General features: G+C 37.6%; 1 protein-coding gene across 1 annotated transcript in view; it reads right to left on the bottom strand.

Annotated features, from left to right (window-relative positions):
- FASN1 (Fatty acid synthase 1) overlaps nucleotides 1–20111 on the bottom strand; it is a 666286-nt gene extending 646175 nt beyond the window's left edge. Inside the window, exon 1 of the mRNA XM_090415364.1 lies at nucleotides 19910–20111. The gene's annotated coding sequence lies outside the window, so the exon portion shown is untranslated. The remainder of the gene's footprint in view (nucleotides 1–19909) is intronic.
- Between the last annotated feature and the right edge of the window lie 674 nt (nucleotides 20112–20785).

Raw genomic sequence — 20785 nt, forward strand, 5'->3', positions numbered from 1 at the left:
GAAAATGAATAGACATGCAGGAGTATCAATGAGACGGGAACTTATGTGGAATTATAATGCAGGCGATTATGATAGTCTTAGACGTCAACTTTGGGAAGTTTCATGGAGGGAGGAATTGGAAGGCCGGGATATCACTAGTGCGTGGGAAATTGTGAAAGAATATTTGTTAGCAGCAATGGTAAGTTGTATACCACGAGTAAGAAGAGGACACAATTTGGAGTCAAGTGGATGACAAACAATATTAAACAGGAATTGCATGTGAAAAAGAGGCTATGGAAGAGATATACAGAGGCAGGTGAAGAGAGGATGCGTGAAGAACATAAGACACAGGCCAGAAGAGTGACTAGTGTGGTAAGGAAAGCGAAACTGGAATATGAGAGGAGATTGGCCCTAAGATCCAAAGAAAATCCTAGGGAATTTTTTAGCTATGTGGCCAGTAGGAGGAGAAATGACTGTGGAAGAATGATATTGTGGGATAAAAATGGGAATAGAGTGACTGATGCAGAGGACATAGTGGAATTGATCAATGACCACTTTATTGGAGTATTTCATCCTGGAGGAGTCAGTTTTAATGCTAGAGGGATAGGACTGGTTCGAGGTCTGGAGGTACAGGAGGAGAGTGTGTTTCATATACTGAGTACTCTGGATGTCAGTAAAGCTGTGGGACTGGATGGTATTTCACCACGAGTTTTGGGAGAATGTGCTAAGAATTGACAGTGCCTTTAACTGGGCTTTTCAATGAAAGTCTGGCTTTGGCAAAGGTGCCCAGGGAATGGAAGGAAGGTAAGATAGTGCCATTGCATAAGGGTGGTAACAGACTGGAAGTGTCTAATTATAAGCCAGTCTGTGTGTCATCAGTAGTTGTTAAGATCTTGGAGAAAGTAGTGAGGGACCGTATACAGCATTGGGCAGATGAGGGTAATGTTATCTGTGAGAATCAACATGGATTTGTGAAAGGGCATTCTTGTTTTAGCAATATGCTAGCCTTTTATAATAGACTTATAAGAACATTAGATGAGGGAAATGCATATACTGCAATTTTCTTAGACTTAGCAAAGGCATTTGACAGGGTGCCACATGATAAGCTGATATTTAAGTTGCAACACATGGGTCTAGATGTCAGATTGGTCAACTGGATTCAGGATTGGCTGTCTGATAGGTATCAGAGAGTTGTGTATGGTGGAGCAGTTTCAAGGGGACAGAAGGTTACAAGTGGGGTCCCACAGGGCTCAGTACTAGGATCTATATTGTTTAACCTTTATATCAATGACATTGCCCAGTGGATTGCAAGGGGATATTCAGTTGTTTGCAGATGATGCGAAGCTGGGAAGGATTATTAGTAATAGTGCAGATGTGGTAGCCCTGCAAGAGGATTTAAATAAGCTAGATAGATGGGCAAATGAATGGGGGTTTCAGCTTAATGCAGCAAAATGTAAGGACTTGAGGTTTGGGAAACATCGATGAGATGCTGCATACTCTATGGGAGGAGTTAAACTGGAGGAAGTAGGGGAGACAAGAGATCTGGGGTTGATGATTGATAGAAACCTGAAGTTTAGGGGACATATTGCCCCCTAAACTTCAGGTTTCTATCAATCATCAACCCCAGATCTCTTGTCTCCCCTAGGTGAAGGTAACACAAAAAAAGATTGCTGCAAGTATGAGAAAGACACTGACCTCCAGGGATAAGAGAGTTATCATTCCGTTGTATAAGTCTCTGATCAGACCACACTTGGATTATTGTTCTCATATTTGGTCCCCAGGATTTGAAGGGGATAAATTAACTGTGGAAAAGATACAAAGACGGATGACAAAGATGGTCTCAGGACTGTACAAGGATAGTTATGAGAATTGGCTGAGGGAATGTGGACTGCAGAGTTTGGCGGATAGAAGAAGGAGAGGTGATATGATTGAGACTTTTAAACTGTTGAGAGGTGGTTACAGGGTTGACACTGGGGAGTTCTTTCACTTGGTTGAACAGCGGGAAGGAGTGATGGCAAGAGGCCATCCCTGGAAGTTACAAAAGGAAACTGTGAGCAAGAGGGTGAGGAGTGGTTTCTTTGTATGGAGGGTGGTTGAGCCGTGGAATGCATTGCCTGATAGAGTTGTGAGGGCGAGATCAGTCAATAAGTTTAAGTAGTGGTATGATAGACTTTGTGTTTCTTAGGGGGAACCTCCCCTCGATGAGTCTTGACAGACTTTATGTTCTTAGGAAGGACCTCCCACGATGAGTCTTTTGACTCCATGGAGGCCTGAATAATAATAATAATAATAATAATTACTAAATCATGACCTTCCTTTGGCAAATCCATACTGTCCATCAAAGATAATACCACTGTTGTGAACCCAATTCTCAATTCTGATTCTAACCAGCCTTTCCAATACCACAACACCTGATACACAGATTGGCATATAATTTGATGCTTGACTTCAGTCACCTCCTTTATGAAGCAGTGCAATCTTGCCTTCCTTTAGAACTTGACTCAATGTAGGACTCATATTAAACAAATATGTCAAGGCAGATGTAAACTCCCTGGCACATTCCTTCAAAATACATGGTTGTATCATCAAGTCCAACTGCCTTATTAATATAAAGTTTGCTTAATTCCCCATATAGCTCTTACTCATCACCCAAATACATCATCCACTGCTCTCGAACTCTCCATGATGTCACACTCACAAGGATGAACGACCTTTATTAACTGCTCATTAAATATCTGAGCTATATGCTCCAAAGCAGTTGTACTTAAACCATTTTATCCAATCATTGATATCCTACCATAATCATTCTTCTTTTAACTGACTGCATAATGAAAGAACTCCCTAGTTTTTTTTGCTTTACTAGCTAACTACTGCTCATACTAAACTTTTGCTTCCCTTACCAACTGCATCACCCTCCATGCCTGTTCTTTGTATTTCTCATGGAATTGATTATTACCAGTCTTCTTATATTGCCTCCATAATGACTTTTTTTTCTCTGTATTGCATGTTTAATTTCTTCCTTTATACATTTCACACCTACCTTTTTTTTTACCCTTCTGTATAATATAAAAATAATGTATAACAGTCCACACAGTTAGCCTAGTGGCTGTGTGCTTCGCAACCACATGCCTGGGGAAGGATTGTCCTAGGTTCGATTCCTGTCAGTAATGTGAGGAGCTGAAGGATCATCCTCAATCATAGCCAAGTTAGCTGTTCTTGGGCATGGACAGTAAGGTTTTTTCCCCAGTTTATCCTGGGGTTATTCATCCTGCAAAGGAATCAAACTGGCCTTCAGAACTCAACACTACAGACATAGAATACACAGGAGTGTAGGGCTGACCACCTTATCCTGTGAACGGTTTGAGATCCAATGATTAATAAACCCTCGACACCGCAAGGTAAAAGAGGGAAAAAGGAAAATGAGATGAGAGATGAGATAATGTATAATATAGCACACCATTGATTAAGCAAAAATTTATTGTCACAGTATTAACAACACCACACACACTTTTATCACAAAGATGTTTTATTAACGCTTATATTGCGCTGATTTTCAACTCAGCATCATCAGAGCACAATACACTTGTATATGCAACAGTGAGTGAGTGAAACAATATAATTGGTGCCCTCTAATGAAAAAAAAAAAAAAAAAAAAGCAGCTATCCAGGAGTTTTTCTTAGGATAACCGTCTCCCAAATTTTTGGCATATTAATGCAACCATATTTGTTAAGGTTGGGAGAATTCTTAGAAGCCATTGCTGACCTCAAAAAATAATCTTTCAGATCTATAACGACTCCTAAATAGCACATTCGTTTTCCTCCATCTAATCCTGTGTGAAGGAGTGTCCAAAGCATGGTCTGCCAGTCCCGACTTGCCATAGTAATAGTAGCGAATGTATCTTTCATGTTCTTCCAGGCAGATGTTCACTGATCTTCCTGTTTGCCCATAATAAGCCAAGTTACAAGGAACTTCATACACTCCTGGGTGTGCTAAAGAGTGAAGTTTATCCTTGGGCGAGCAGATCAGAGTTGCCAGCTTGACATAAAATAACCATTGACACCTAAGCTTATCTGTTAGACATAAATTTATTGTACAAGTATAAAAAAAAAAGTAAGTAAAATGTATATGATAATGGTTTGTAAAAATTTTATATAGCAAATTTTGTAAAAAATTTTATACAGATATTATAAAAACATGCCTTATACAGCAATATCTTAGCAACAGACATATTGAAAAATGCAAATTTCTTTAAATAACTAAGCTTATTTGCATAAAGTAAAGTGTAAAAAACTACTAAGTATTAGAAATTTCTAAATGTATGCATCTGTATGTCATACATCACTGTTAATAAAAGTGCAGGTATGATGTATCTCAAAAAAGCTCTCTTTCTTTCTCTCTCTCTCTCTCTGTATATATACTATATACACTGCTTAAAAAGAAGTCAACTCACACTATGGTATCCTTAAAAAGGATACCATAGTGTGAGGAACAAATAGCCATGGTGTCCACCTTAATAAGCTGCAGGATCTCCTTTTGGTGCAATGACTGCAGGAGTTCTATGGGACATACTTTCCACAAGCGTATGATAGCAATCAATGGAAATTTTGGACCATTTTTTCTGTATTCCTTCATAGCATCCTACAGTCATGTTTGGTAAGTATGGTGGGAAGTCCACTGCGGTTAGCACTTGCAGTTGACTCCATTTGCTTACATCTGGTCATTGCAGGCCAACAATCAGTGATGCCTTACTCAGTAAGGTATCACTGATTGTTCACCTGCGATGGTCCCATTTGTTAACAATTTGCAGAACAGATAGGCCTACAACATGGCATCCTATTACAATGCCTCTTTCACATGTTGTCAGTTCCCTTCTCACAGCCATTTCACCCAGACACATTCCACTGTGTCCAAGTGAAATGCATCATATAGCTCCAGTTTATACCGGCTACATAAACATGACTTGTTACGTGGCACAGTGCTTTGCCCATAGGGGTATCTGTTGATTTCTTTCCAAGTGTATACATACTGTATAATATACAGTAAAAATAAGTTGCAAACACGGAACCATCTATTCCAGAAGATTTTCCATTCATCATTTACCTTAATGCTTGTTTAACATCTACCAGACTTATTTCTTTATTATATCTCTCTTACCCCACTGTATTCATTCCAATTCATTTCACTATGACATTTATTTCTACTTAACAGATATCTAAAATAATGTTGCCAAGTCATCTTAATCTCTCTTCCAGTGGTCACAAGAAACATGGACATTAAACAAAGGAAACTCAAAAGCTAAGAACAACACAATTTAGTATGGAGAGATGTATGACTGGTATCACAAGAGGAATACTTGGATAAGAATTTAAATCACAGTCTCTGATATTATAGAAAGTGTGAAACATTCAAATTGGCAGTGGACTGGGCCTCGGCTTGATGGCAAGGCAAAAAAAGAAGAATAAAAGAAGCACTGGATTTTATTCCACTGATTCCACTGGAATAAAAATCACCACAACACCGTCAAAATTATGATAGATTTTCAGGAGTGAAATGGGGAAGATAAGTCAATGACAGATAATCTTAGAGTCATCTTGGAAAGGTTTTCATCTAGTAGTGGATTGATAATGGCTAATGTAGAACATGAGATAAATATTATGTATTCAATACAGTGGTGTCATGTGCCCATTTAGGTTGGATGTGCTGTTGTGTGGCTTATGCAAATTGTGCTACAAAATTCACATTAATTTGACTGTGTGATTGCATTTTTATTAATGTATGAAACTTTTAAGAGTACATAGCACATCAGTACTCATCTTAATTGGTCCAGTGCAATTAACTGTTAGTATAACTTTACATATCTTAATTTACAATTAAATATAAGTTTAAATATGGAAAGCATAAAGGTCAAATGAACGATAGCTATATTTCATGCACTGTTTATTTGAGAAACACAAAAGGTTTACATTTCGTGGTGAGATTAGATTATCACTGGCAAATACTAGAGTGAAATAACTAATTTTGCTTGCTTATTTATACACAAGTTTCAACCTCCTTCAACTATAATCAGTCAAACAATTTGCAAAGGCTCTGGCAGAAAACGTGACAATCAGTAGATCATCAACACCGTTTCCCATTGTAAATATAGGCAAAAAATACATAAATTATTTATATAAAATTACTTATCTATATCAGTGTCCTAAAGAGTCAGTTCACACTTCACACGTGCAAAATAGATAAAACTCAAAAAACAAAAACAGCAAAGCGTGACAAATGACAATGTTCAATTGGTTTGGTTGATACAATAACCAATCAAAGCCACTGATTACTTGGTGATACTGTTTCGGTGCACACCCTGCCTTGTCTTCTGGGTGGTTAAAACCACTGAAATGCTAAGAATTTGACCCGCTGTGCCATCTGAACATCTGTTCAAAGAGCTCAATGGTGTCCATATTTGTCACCGCACACCTGGGCTATTAAAAGAAATGGGATGTAATGGTTACGCGTGGAAATGTATCCTCTCCATGAAGCATTAATATATTGTGTTTAATTTTAGGAATCATGCAAAGCCAGGAAACAATTAGGGGAGTCTTTAACAGCAATAAATACAAAAATATAATATCGTTGATATTACTATTCCGGGGGTGTGCATCTAAACACCTAGCACTTCCTGAATATATGCCACTGCTATATATAGTCTGTCCTCGAATTTCTACTTATGACCACCATCATCATCATCATCATCATCATCATCAAATTCCTGCCATGTACCCTTCAAAGGGGGAATACAGGATATGACAGTACTACATGAAAAATTTACATCATTACTAACTTCCTATCTACAATTTTCCTCCAAATCAGTCTCTTACTTGTCAAGATTCCAACATTATCAGATCTTATATTTCTATTGTCTAAAGCACGTTGTACCGTATCAATCCACCTATATCTTGGTCTTCTTCTGGGTTGTTTTCCTGCCAACCTGGAAGAGAATACTTGTTTTGTTAATCTTTCCTCTCCCATTCTGTTTAAGTGACTATACCACCTGAGATTAGCTCTGCTAACGCATTTCTGGATGCTGACAATATCAAGTTCTTTCCTAATATCCTCATTTTTAATATGATATTGCCATTGATGCCATCTGTTAATGCCTCTAATCTTTCTCACGATTCTCACATCTGTGGTCTCTAGTCTTTGGTCAAGTGATTTACTACAGACCCAGCTCCCAGATCCATAAGTTAAAATTGGTTTGAACACTGTCTTGTATACAGCTAATTTAGTGTTCCGACTAATTTCTCTCTTATTCCATATGAATTTATTCAATTGACTTCCTACCATACCAGCTTTATTGATTCTGTTGTCGATTTCCATATTTAATTTACCATCTTCACTAAAAATAGTGCCTAAATAGCTGAAATGTTTTACTTGTTCCACAGGTTCTCCATTCACAATGCAGTTGACATTTTCAACGATTCTGCCTATTTTCATTGTCTTTGTCTTTTTATTGCTGACCTTCATACCATATCTATTACAACAGTTATTCAGTTTAGTCAGGGAATCTTCCAGACTTGTAGCAGATTTATTTAGAAATAACATCGTCCGCATAAAGCAGAGAGCTGACATTAACATCTCCAATTTTGATATCACGCTTAATACCACTTTGCTTCATAATGTGATCCATATAGATAATGAATAACAGAGGGGATAATGTACTTCCTTTTCTCACACCAGATTTAACATTAAACCATCTTCCTGCACTTCCTTCGATTCTAACTGCTGACTTACAACTCAAATACAGACTAAGTATTGCTTGATATATAATGCCCCATTGACACCACATAACTGCAGCATATTGAATAGCTTCTCTCTTGGCACCTTGTCATATGCCTTTTCCAAATTGACAAAACTTAAATACAGATCTTTGTTATATTCCCATGCTTTCTCGACTATTTGTTGTAAAGTGAAGATCTGATCCTGACAGCCTCTATATCACCTGAATCCAGCTTGTTCTTCACCAAGCTTTTCTTCTGCAATTCTTCTCAACCGTTTCTCAAGTATACTTGCATAGATCTTGCCAGGAACACTCAGTAGGGAAATACCTATGTAATTCTCACATTCAGTTTTATTTCCCTTTTTATATATGGGTATTATGAGAACTCTACTCCAATCATCGGGAATTTGTCCCTCTGCCATGCCTTCTGAACTATGCAGTGTAGCCACTGTAACACTTTTATACCACCTTACTTAAACATTTCTGGTCGAATATCATCCACTTCAGCTGCCTTTCCACATTTCACTCCGTTGATGGCTTTTTCTACTTCAAATATGGATATGTATTCCTGACTGTATGCCTGTTGGGTGTTTTTTACCACTGTACTATCACTGCTTGTTTCATTTAGCAAATTTTCGAAGTAATTACTCCATACTTCAAGGATATCTTTTTTTCCCATTTTCATGTCACCTTTATCATCTCTAACTCCTTTTACAGCACTCTTTCCTCCATTCCTAAGCTTCTTCAACAACTTCCAGAATATTTTGCCACCTTCTTGATATTTATGACCATTCATCTCATTAACGCGTTTCATGACCATTCCATTAACCAGTGTGCTATAGCTGCATTCGAGATACGTAAGAAAAACTTTTGTTCACATATTGCTGATACTGAAGTGAAAAACCCTCAGAGCCTTTTAGTAAAAATATAATATCTTGCATTTTACAAAGAATATAGGTGCAGCACATAGTGATGTGACAACATAGTTTATCAATGAAGTTCAGAAGAAGCTGCTAGAAATATATATTCATACATTCTCAGGATTCTACAATTACAAAGCTTTAAAAAAGACTGAAGACAAGTTAGTTTTGCTAGCTTAAGCCTTAAAAACTGACAACAACAAATATTTAGGGCAACAAGCAGAAGCTGTGGAAGAAGTGCCCTGAAACCATTTGGAGCTAAAAGCGTAGAAAACTGCAGAAGATTAAAAATAAAAAAATAAAAGAACAACAAGAAAAAATCCAAGTCCTCAAAAAGTTTAAAAGTGAAAAAAATTGGTAGTGGAATTTGTTTCTGTTAATAAGGCAATTCGTTTGTTTGAAGAAGCAAACCCCAACATGCAGAGATTTAGCAAATCAGACAGAATGATGCAAGCGGCAATTGCTGGACACACTGAATTTTGTGCCAAAGAGAAAAGAGAATTTGTTGCTGATGGCCTAACTTCCACTGCCTCCTGCGATGAATCGTCCAATTAATAAAGAGAAGCTTTAAAGAGTTACTCTGGTGCCACGTTATCATTATTATTATTATTACTCCAAGACCTCATGGAGTTAAAGACTCAACTGGGAGGTCCTTTTATCACACACACACACACATCTCACACACACACTGTGTCTTAAACACACTCAAACTACTTGCAGACACCACACTCTCAGGCAAGGCATTCCAATCATTTACAACTTACTCTGCATGAAAAAAACCTGCCTCTCACTCCCCTACTCACACCCTCTTTTTACACTTTCCAGGGATGACCTCTGGGCTCTTACTGAGCACAGAGATCATCACCATTGAACTCTTATTCCAGATGACACTGGGATTTCTTGTTACAATTTGTAAATTGATTATTTCACTTACAAACAAATAGTAAAATTAGTTAAAATATAGCAAAACAGGACTACACATTTTCGTATATTTAGACATGTTTATTTTCAACGGATTCTTATGGTTCTTGTAGTGGTTTCCGAATTATCACGGGATTGTAGGAAAGGAAACTACCTCGTAAGTCGAGGAGTGACATTTACAGTTTCACTTACTAATCAAAATGACTTATTATCATAAACGAGACTTTAGATGTGGCGGAAAAAAAAAATTGACACAAATTCTAAACACCAGAGCAAGCTTGGTAAATCAGGGAGTTTGACAAACGAATTCTGCCATGTGGTCAGTATAGGTCTCATACCTATTCAGTCCTCTTTCAGCTGCGTTTTACTTTTACTTTCATATTATTATATAGTTACCATCAGTGGCACACTCAAGATTTTATCTTTTTTTTTGGTGAGGAGTTGAGTAGATGATTTGCGAATACACATTGCATACGACCTATGAATGAGCATCTGCAGTGAGCGCCAATATATGTTACCTGTGATCTCCTCTGTTCCGCCGCGGGCAAATGAATGTTACATCCACCGAGCACTACTTTGTTCGCCTTGCGTTCATAGCGGTCATGATTCCCGATAGCTATAGGGTATTCCCACCTTATGTGATCGCTAATTCATAAGTATGAGTAGTATAGAAATAGAAGACACGACACAACATAAATAAAAAGGTGAATTTTTAGGAAAAGAGTTTTGGAAATTTTTCTAGTATCTTTTCTTTTTATTTTGGGGACCGGGTTCCTTCCCCCCCCCCTGGGTTCATCACTGGTTATTACTATTGTTGTGCCTGATAAATATTACTAGCAAAGTATCCAGTTAACCACATAAATAATTTATAAGAGTTGAAGACACTTTGAAAAGATTACTGCGACGGTTGATAAAAATGATTTCTCGATTGTAGAATTATTATTTTTTATGTTGCTCATGCCCACAAAAGGTTATTTGTAAACACGGTATATTTTGTGTCATGGACAGGCAAGGGATTTTTTTTTATATTTTTTATCTATTATATATTGTATTTTTCATTTCTTTTATTTATTTATTTTTTTACATAATCTGGAAACTCTGCTCTAGAGACCAAACATGGAGCGTTTTCAAGCCACTTCAGGCCTCCAATAAGCGGAGTGGTGGTCTCACATTGGGTAATGACATTCATCTCCTACTTAAAGACAATCACAAACATCCCTGCCTAGGGCAGGATTCGAATCCCCAGCCTGCTGGCGAGTGGGTATGCTAACCACTCAGCCAACCAGGCCGGCCAATGTTAGCTATGAGGATAGATTAGGGAAGAGACATAGCTAGAGGGGGGCCGAGGGGAGCAGTCCAACCAGGCAGCACTTTGAACCTTTTTGAACTTTTGCAGTTAATTCTAAAATACAGTCTCAAGAACTCATTTCCAAGTGCTATATGTTGCTAGTTAAGAGAGGAGTTTTTCTAAATAAAATTAAGAATTACCTACATTACTATGAAATAGACTTCGCCAATGCGAAGTCTATTTCATAGTAATGAAATAGACTTCGAAGTCTATTTTATAATGTTGAAATTAAAGTTAAAAAAAATAAATAAACAGCTAATGCCTTTTTGTTCTTGTATAGGGAGTAGGCGAGGCCGTTTTCTTAAACCTATCTAACTTTTGGAGACTGAGGGGAAGTTCAATCTCCACTTGTAGCCAATCAGAGATAGCTGGCCCAGGGTTATCACTAATTAATCGGCAAGCAGTGAAGAAGGCAGCTAGTAAGTGCCGCCATCTGGTGGTCCCTAACCCTAAGCAATATTTTTAATGTCTAAAAATAGTGTGGGTTAGACGGCCGATTTTCTTTAGTTTACGGGACGAAAAACTCGAGTTTCCGGGAGGAAAAATCCGCTAACCCATGCCAGCGATCAACTAACTCTGGAACCGTTCAAGAAAAGGTTTGAAAAAGTTCCTCTAGTCAGCGACTAGATTCGAACGCCGTTCGTCGTGCAGTCCAGCGCTGTAACGCCACTTCTTCTGAGTTACACAGAACCATTGAAATTAGTTTTACTTCAAAAATAAAAAGTGTTTTAATTTATTTCCCTATACATCGTTTTGACTTTTTGTAGTATTTTTGGTGTGTGTTGAGAGGGGCGACAAACTCGGGAACCGCCCTGGGCAGCAAAAGCTCTAGCTACACCACTAGATTGGGGTCATGTAATTTTCAGTTTGGCAGACAGAAGGCGAAGGAGTGATCTGAGTGAGAAGTTTGAGCTGTTGAGAGGTATTAACAAGGTGGATACAAGAGGGGTTTCAGATAGTGGAACAAAAGGAAGGGACGAGAACTAGAGGCGACTCTTGGAATTTTGCAAGTGATGGATGAGAAGGTGAGGAGTTTTTTCTCCCCTCTCTCTACTTCTTACTTTCTTTCGTGAAGAGTGGTGGATTAGTGGAATTCACTGCCTAATCACATTGTGAGTGTGAATGAGTTTAAGTTTTGGTATGACACACACACATGCTGCAGGAAAGCAGGAGAGATTTTCAGTGAGTCTGAACTTTTGTAATACATAATGTGATGCATATAATGTTTACTTCTTATATACACTGTTTGCACATTATAAATCCCTTTCTCTCTCTCTCTCTCTCTCTCTCTCTCTCTCTCTCTCTCTCTCGATGAGTGCTTGACACTCCAAGATAATTAGCATCAATATTAGGAAATCTCGTTATATGTAATACCGATCGTTCTTCACTTCAATAAAATTAATGAAGTTCTGAAAGGAAGCCTAATTTTACAGATAATGGTGGGGGGGGGGGATGCAACGTAGCTCGCTATTACACTAGATAAATTGCGTAAATAAATATCGGAAAATTCTAAGCATATATTCTTTCTTATTACTATTAATTTTTTTTTGTTTTATTTATTCATTTTTATTTTTTGAAAAGCTGTAATTCACCCATTGTCTCACATGGGTAATTTCTATCGCCAATACATATCACATCTACTTTCAAGTGAGACGCAAACCCACAGCTCTCTGCTCTCTAGAGCAGAGGGCTATCAACTCGACGAAAGAGGCAAGCAAATATGCACTTAATTACGCATTTGCTTTAAACAAATATTTCACTAAAACCAAACCATGTGTAGTTTCAATTTATGATCTAAATCCATATTATTTCTATGGACTGGTATACAGTGCATATAAAGAAATGAGCATTCCTCCTTGTGTAGAAATCAAGTCATGTGGGTTATTGTAACACAAAAAACCCCAAAATGAAAATCAATTCCCTTATATTTGTAAATGAAGCCTTTTGTAAGGGGAGCATGGAGGAACCCATGCTTTTGTCAGATCTGATATTCCATGCTAAAGGTTATCGGCTACCTCACTTTATTGCTTTCATTCGCTGCCTGTACTGTTCTCCAAACTCCAATGAATTCACTGACTTCTTTGACTACCCATCTCTGAAAGTTGATCACATACAATCTAACTACTCCAACAGAGAAATAATCTTCGTCAATGATTTCAACGTCCATAGTTCCGACTGGCTTCCCTTCTCCAATCTCATAGACAAAGCTAGTAAAGGAGCTGAAAGCTATCAGCAATTATTTAACACAAACTGTCCATCAACCCATCAGCCTTCTTTAACCAGTTCTCCCTCCCAATATACCGCTGATGTTTGATCCCCCTATTGGCAAGTCTGATCATAACCTTATCCATGTTTCCTTTGTTACAGATAGGCTTTCTCCTTGTCATTCACAGCATCATAACCTGAAGCACTAAAAGTGCCAATTGGGATGACCTTCAGGACTTTTATGCCTCATTTCCGTGGTTTGATTGTGGCCTCTGATCCTAGCATCAGTTCCGATCTAATAACAGAAATTATTCTCGTTAGGATGAGTGCTTTCATTCCCCCACTCCACTCAAAATCCTCCACATTCATCGACCTGATTGTCCAACAAGTGTGCCGAAGCAGTCCAAACTAAAAATTCAACATATGTCCAATAGCTCCAGTCAAAGACTCCAGCCTCTTACTAAGCCTACATTACAGCTTGTAAGAACTACAAAAGATTCGGGAACAAATCCAAAGCAGACTTTGTAAGGACCAAATGCATTAAGCTTGTCTCCTTTCCTTATGTCAATCATACCATTACGAGTGCTTGCCTAGGCTGTGGGATGATATTGCATCCAGATATTGATCTGGATGCAATATCAAAATGGAAACATTTCTCTGACATTGTACCATTAGGATGTGAGAGAAATGGAAACATTTCTCTCACATCAAAGGACCAAAGCAGAACTCTTTCCACCATTCCACAAATTATCCACAGTATGCATCCTTTGAAATTTCACTAGAAGGATAGAAATTTGAAATTTCACCAGAAAAACCCTCAGCAGTCTTCCTACCAACAAGTCTCCTGGCTGTAATGGTCTTTAGTTTTTACTAAAAGCTTTTGCACCAGAGCTGTGCCTCCATGGCCTGAATCGTCTCTCAAGCTTTCATACTTATCTGGCATCTATCCCAGTCTGAAAGCAAGCTTTCGTACATCCTATTCCCTAAAAGGGAAATTATAGGCACCCATCAAACTATCGCCCTATTGTTCTGACCCTAATATTTTCAAAAATAATGGAAAAGGTCATCAATAGCCAACCGCTTCACTATTTGAGGACCCACAAGTTACTTAATGATCAGAAATATGGATTCTGCAATTCTCATTGCACAGCAGACCTTCTTGCTAAACTCACCCACCTTTGGGTGCAAGCCGTGAAAAAGTCTGGAGAAACAAGTGTTCACTCTTGATATTTCCAAGGCAGTTGAACGAGTCTGGCCTTCTTACCAAGCTACAATCATAGGATACACTTGTGTTCAAAACCGATGATCGAACACCATTTCTGAAGATTGCATCCGCAAAGTCAGAGGAATCAGTTTGTGGTAATTTGTATAACTGACGATTTCGAATAGAAAACAAGTATACCTTCAAATGTTCGAATCGCGTTCAAAGGGATCAGCACTTAACACTTAACAGGATAAAATGCAAAAGGCTGCGCTAAGCAAATTTTATTTGAAAGAAGCTCATTTCGTGAAGGAACAAAGTTGCAAACTTGGATGTCTTGCAATGTCTTGAGACATTGCAAGACATCCAAGTACTTTCATCAATGTACTTTCATATCATCTAGATTTCACGTGAAAAATGATTATTGGAAAGCTTGAAGGCTGAAGAAATACTGATATTGCCGGAGAGCTTGGAATCTTACACAGTTGTATCCAAGCCATGGGTAACGTTTCATATTAATGGAATGTGTTCCAGACGTTTGCTGAGAGGTCGTCCTCATTCTACCACGGAGCATGAAGACAGGTTTTTAGTTATAACAGTAAAGCGTAATCAACGTACCAGGGTAGGTCCGCTTGCAAGTCAGCTCCATTCAAGCACAGGTACGCGGATATCTCTACACACTGTAGTTTGGCGTGGCCATAATCCATATTGAAATGTCTCTCCCCACAGTTTTCTTTAAGTATTGTACATTAGTTCCTTAACTATGTCCTTGGGAAATTTGTAGCTTTTGTCAAAATCGATTGCAATTTAACTTGTACGACATTCATAACACTTTTTTTGTGTGTGTGTATTATAACTTATTAGTATGCTAGCAATATATTTAAGTCAACATTTGGCAGTAGTCATGAATTTTTATTTATTTTTTCATATACAGGCAGAAATGTAGTTCGTCCTTAGCTTTTGTACACCAATATATTCCTCCTTCCCTTTGCGAATGGATTGACAGCTTCTTCTCTGGCCGTACACTACGGTTATGGTAGATCGTTTGCTTTCATACGATTTCTCAATTAATGCTGGCGCACCGCAGGGCTCAGTACTTCCACATACGTCCTTCCTCCTATAAAATAATGGTCTTCTCTTCTCGACATCAATCCTTATTCATGGCTTTGCTCACGACGGTGCTCTCTACTCCTCTTTTTCGAAACTGTATAATGCTTTTGTAATATGCGCTACAAGACCTTTAGCCAATCTCCATGCATTTCTCAGGTAGGATGAGGATAACCTGGTGAATTGTAATGCCTTCAACACAATTGTCTAGTTTCATTTCTTTTCAAACAGGACAATAGTCCTGTTTCATTTCTAGAAGAATGATTATTCACTCTCACTTTTGACAATACTCCTCTTACCAACCAGGATTTTTCTCTACTCGGGTTAACTCTCAGATCTATATGGCATGAACACATCAAATCCATAGCTTCAACCTCGAAAAAACTTGGTATTCGTTTCCCGCTCCAAACGGTACTTCTTTCCTGTTCAACTTCTGACACTTTAAAAATCTCAGATCCACAACCTTAGAATAAGGTTCCCACATTTGGGGTGATACACCTAAAACTTCTTTCAGAATGCCTTGTTTGTATAGAGAAGCGAGCAATTCGCTTAACTGATGACCCACTCCTTTCAGTCACTTTCCCATAGATGTTCTGTTGCTGCATGTCTCTTCTACATGTCTTTTCATGGACACTGCTCCTCTCAACTGGCCGCTAAACCCCTTCACTTTCCTAAACTCATACGAACATGACGAGCAGCTGCCATTCAACACCCAAAAAAAAAAAAAAAAAAAAAGGTGATATTTAAAAGGACGCATCATGGGTTTAGGATTTCAGTCTTTTAGAACTCCGAAATACGCACTCGTTTCGGTGGACTGTATAATGTAGACAGTGGGTGAGTAGTATTATGAAAAATCAAAAGTGACAAAAAAAATCGCGATGTACCGGTCGATCAGGGTTAACGTCAATCGTGTAGAAATTCGTGAATGAAAACTCCATAAGGACAATACAATTTGTCTACAAGAATTTCAAATATTACACTAAAGATGTAGATTGGCAATAATTCAAATGGTTATGCATCAACATCTTTTATGAGCTTGGAAACTAACTGCTTGAGAAGTGGAATGGAAGAAGATAGTGGCACTGCAAAAGGTGGTGGACGATTAGAGGCATGAAATAATAGACTAGTTTGTATTACACTACTCCACAAAATTAACAGAACAATATTTTATGTTTAACAGCATCTCTGAGAGGAAATAAATATGATAGGCATTCTGGCATGAAAATTCCAAGCATCCAGTCGAAATTGATCTACCATATCTCTAGTATCTTCAGGCAAGTCAATCGTTTAGATGATTCTTTTAGATGGTGGCCGTCTGTCGACTTGAAGTCTAGAAAAAATGATGCATTAAGCAAACGTGCAACCTTCGCTTCTGCCACCCCGGTTATTTCAGGAAACAGACGAGGACGCAGTTTCAGGAAACAGAAATCATCACAAGAGCTGGCGGATATCGATGACAATGTCGAATTAAACCGCTATCTAGTTTTAACAGCAAGAGGAAACTCTACAATGATCTCTTGAGATTGCTGGAGCCACAGGTGAAAATTTCCAATAGGACTGTGTTAAGAAGACTCAATTCAAGTGGAACAATTAGCAAAATAGTGATTTATATCCCATTAATCACAGCAAAACCGCCTCCGTAGCTCAGTCAGTGTAGACGAAGGCCATTGATTGGTAAAACCTGGGTTCGCTTCCCGTCAGTGATGCGAGGAATCTTTATCTGGTCTCTTTCCGCAAAAGGTGAGTTAGACGGTCTTATACGGAGGTAGATAATTTAATTTTTTTTTTTTTTTTTTCATCCGGAAACTCGTTTTTTTTTGTCCCCCCAGAACAGGCAAACCGGCCCCCGTGAATACACATGGATTACAGTCATGAATACGTCCCAGCTATACGCCGGTCCCGAGCCAGGATAAAATGGGGAGGGGAAGCAATGGTGAACTACCCTGTAAAACACAATCTCACCAAGAACACTATGTGAGAAAATAAGATCATAATCAGCAATTTCCAGAAGATTGATGCAATAATATTTCCCATAAAGGTATAACCGAGGATCATCAGATCTGTTTAAATTCGTGATGTGCTTAATTTTCTTCCATATAATCTTATGTTTAGTCGAGATTGCATGTTCTGGTGGGTCAGGCTTCTCCGGTTCATGATACTGGATGTATGATGCATGTTCTTTAAAAACGGACGGATGCAAATCCACCAGAATGTCTGAAGTAGGACATGCCACAGGAGCAAAGGATCTGGCAGGCACCTGGAAAGCTAAGTGGAGAAAGAAAGAAATTTATGATATGTATATTAAGTAGAGGGTTAATACAATGCGTTGTGAATGTTATGTATGAATGACTTTAAAGTTCAGTATGACAGATGTTGCAGACAAAGGAGACTTTCCTTATAAATCTGTGGAATTTTGTAAGATTTATATAATTATTATATACTGTATACACCTCTCTCTTCCTCGATGACTCTAGAAGAACTGATGTAATAATAAAAGAATAAAATGTTACTTTAAAGTAAGAATTTGTAATTATGTTTAAATTTAAAATTAATAAAACCATTCTTCGTTCTGTGTTAAATGCTTTAAAAAAAAATCATGTACTGTGAATAAGAATGGTGGACCGTATGAAAGAACAAAAACTGCAAGCCTCCGGCAATAACTCATCGAACTCTGTGGAAGTGCAAATAATAATAATAATAATAATAATAATAATAAACAGCAAAAAATCTCTGGGACTTTAGAATACAAACTAATCGGCATTTAGAACACAACAGATCTGACATCACAATTATCGAACATCAACAGGTTTGAGTTATTGATATCGCAGTACCCAGTGATAACAACATTAACAACAAAGAACTGGAAAAATTACTAAATATCGAGATCTGGCAATCAAAGTTGGCAGATTGTGGCTTAAACACACCAAAGTCATCCCAATAGTTATCGGTGCACTTGGTGCAATTTCAAAGAAGCTATCCAACTATTTACAGCAATTAAACATCAACGAAGTGATCAAATATGAGCTACAAAAAAAAAAAAAAAAAAAAAAAAAATCGGCCCTTCAGAACACACGCAATTTACAGACAAAAATTACTAGTTGTGGTGGTGTTGGAGGTGGGCGGTAGATGGCGTTGATTCGTAGTAGAGGTAAGGTGTAGAGACAGTTGAAGATGTCCTCCCGTGATGAGTCTTCGGACTCCTTGGAGGTATCAGGAATAATAATAATAATAATAAAAAACAGTATTACTTGGAAGAGTCCATATTTTACGACGCTACCTGACACACTATTCTTAGATTCTTGGGTAGAATCTGAATTGTTCTGTATCTCCAGTCAAATTGTTGTTTAAATTATATGTTTTGACTGTGTATCAATTATGTGAATAATAATAATAATAATAATAATAATAATAATAATAATAATAATAATAATAATAATAATAATTTATCTACATAAAGTCCTAGTCTCGAGAGGCCATACAGAGTTGACTAGGTTTTAAAAATAAATAAACAGGCCGGAGATATACGTAATTAACAGATATGATATACTGACCTCATATGTTGGTGAAACAAAAACACACCAAATTGGGGAGACCATTTCACTCAATTCAAGACAACATGTGAAATGTACTTTGTGTGTTCTCAAGTCCTGCTTGCCTGTTTTGCGGAATATTATCTTATATCGTAAGTTTCCGAGATCCATCCCCTTCTATGACTTATGCTTAGAAAGTGGTGTTATATATAATTATTCTCCCGTCGATTCAAACCAGCTGCTTCCTAACGACAGACACACACTTATCATTCCTAGATCTACACTCAATACAATCTACACCAGAATTAATGATTTCCTATTAACGTTGCACATTTTTCTCTAAAACGTAAATAAACTAACTCTGTATCCCAACTTCTGAACTAGCAATATTAAAAATTAGGAAAAAGTTGTTCATAAATTTGATTCGAGTGATTCTCACGTTGCGTAATTATGGTTTTTCTTAACGAACAAAACCGATTTTTACAAAGCGGAGATTGTTTGAACTTATCTACATTTCGGCATTCTAAAATATTAACTAACTGCATGTTCTTGTAACCCAATGGTAATCCATATCTTATTTCAAAACAGACCCTCACCAAATAATAATAGTAAAGCAAAATAATAAGACGATTCATGAGCACACTGACAACTTTGGCTTCTGAAAATCAATAGAGGAATGAAAAGATTGCACGCTAGAAACGCGCTCTATACTCTTTTCAGTAAAGAACGATGCTGAGAGAGAGAGTTCGCTTGTTTCAAGATCAAATGGTAATAATAACTTTAGTTTAATTTTTGAAGATTAAGTAATTATAATAGCTACTATTTCTGATTGTGTCTATCTTTAATTCAGACATAAGAAATTTGACGTTCATCTGTGCGAATGAAAGCAATTACGACCTAATCTTTTAGGGTTCAGTACATAATGTTACTTACCTTTCTTGATTGTTTTAAATTTTCAGGGAAAAAAAGAATGCTCTTTACATCCGCTAGTCTTGTACGATTTTCGATGCTTTATATATACCCGTAAGGATTCACACAAAAATGAATGCCAGATAGCAGCTACACCTTATACGCTTCCGCTGCCTCCATCTGTGAACGTCGGCGCGACAGTTGTATTACCGCTCACTGTGGTGTGATATAAGACCACGTGAAGCTAGCCTATAACATTACGGTGTACGTCACCCTACCGTCACGTGACCACCACCAAGCAATGATGCCTACTTTCACGAACCGCAATTCGGTATCCGGCATTTACGTATCTGAGTGCAGGCTGATGTTTTGCCGGGATATGACGTTTGTGAATCATTCGCATCTTTATAAAGAATAACCTTTCGACTCGAAATTATAAGTCCTGATGATCAAAACCTTTAGAAGACATGCGGTCACTAAGGGCGATCATCTTGAAATCGTGTGAACCTTCGTTACGTAAACGCATGGAAGGGGTGCAGTAACTTAATCGATAGATGGAATATTTTATTTATCATGCGACCAAAATAGCAGAAGCTGATTAAAAGAGTGAGGGCAACATTCATTAACTACGGTATATATGTAGTGGTGGTTTTCTTTTGCAGCTTTGAATAGCAATAAAATGGGAAGGAAGAAGGACGACAATATACTTGATAATTCTCTTGTATAGTTCTCATTAGAGATGGAAGGAAAACTCTCGAGAGCTACATTACAGAAAGCTGCCCTTTAATTATATATATATGTATATATATATATATATATAAAATTAAAGGGCAGCTTTCTATATATATATATTTTTTCTATATATATATATATATAGATTTAATGACTTAAAAACCGAGA

This window comes from Typopeltis vanoorti, chromosome 3, assembly GCF_054136105.1.
Source record: "Typopeltis vanoorti isolate ZY-2024b chromosome 3, IOZ_Tvanoo_1.0, whole genome shotgun sequence".
Taxonomy (NCBI): Eukaryota; Metazoa; Arthropoda; class Arachnida; order Uropygi; family Thelyphonidae; genus Typopeltis; species Typopeltis vanoorti.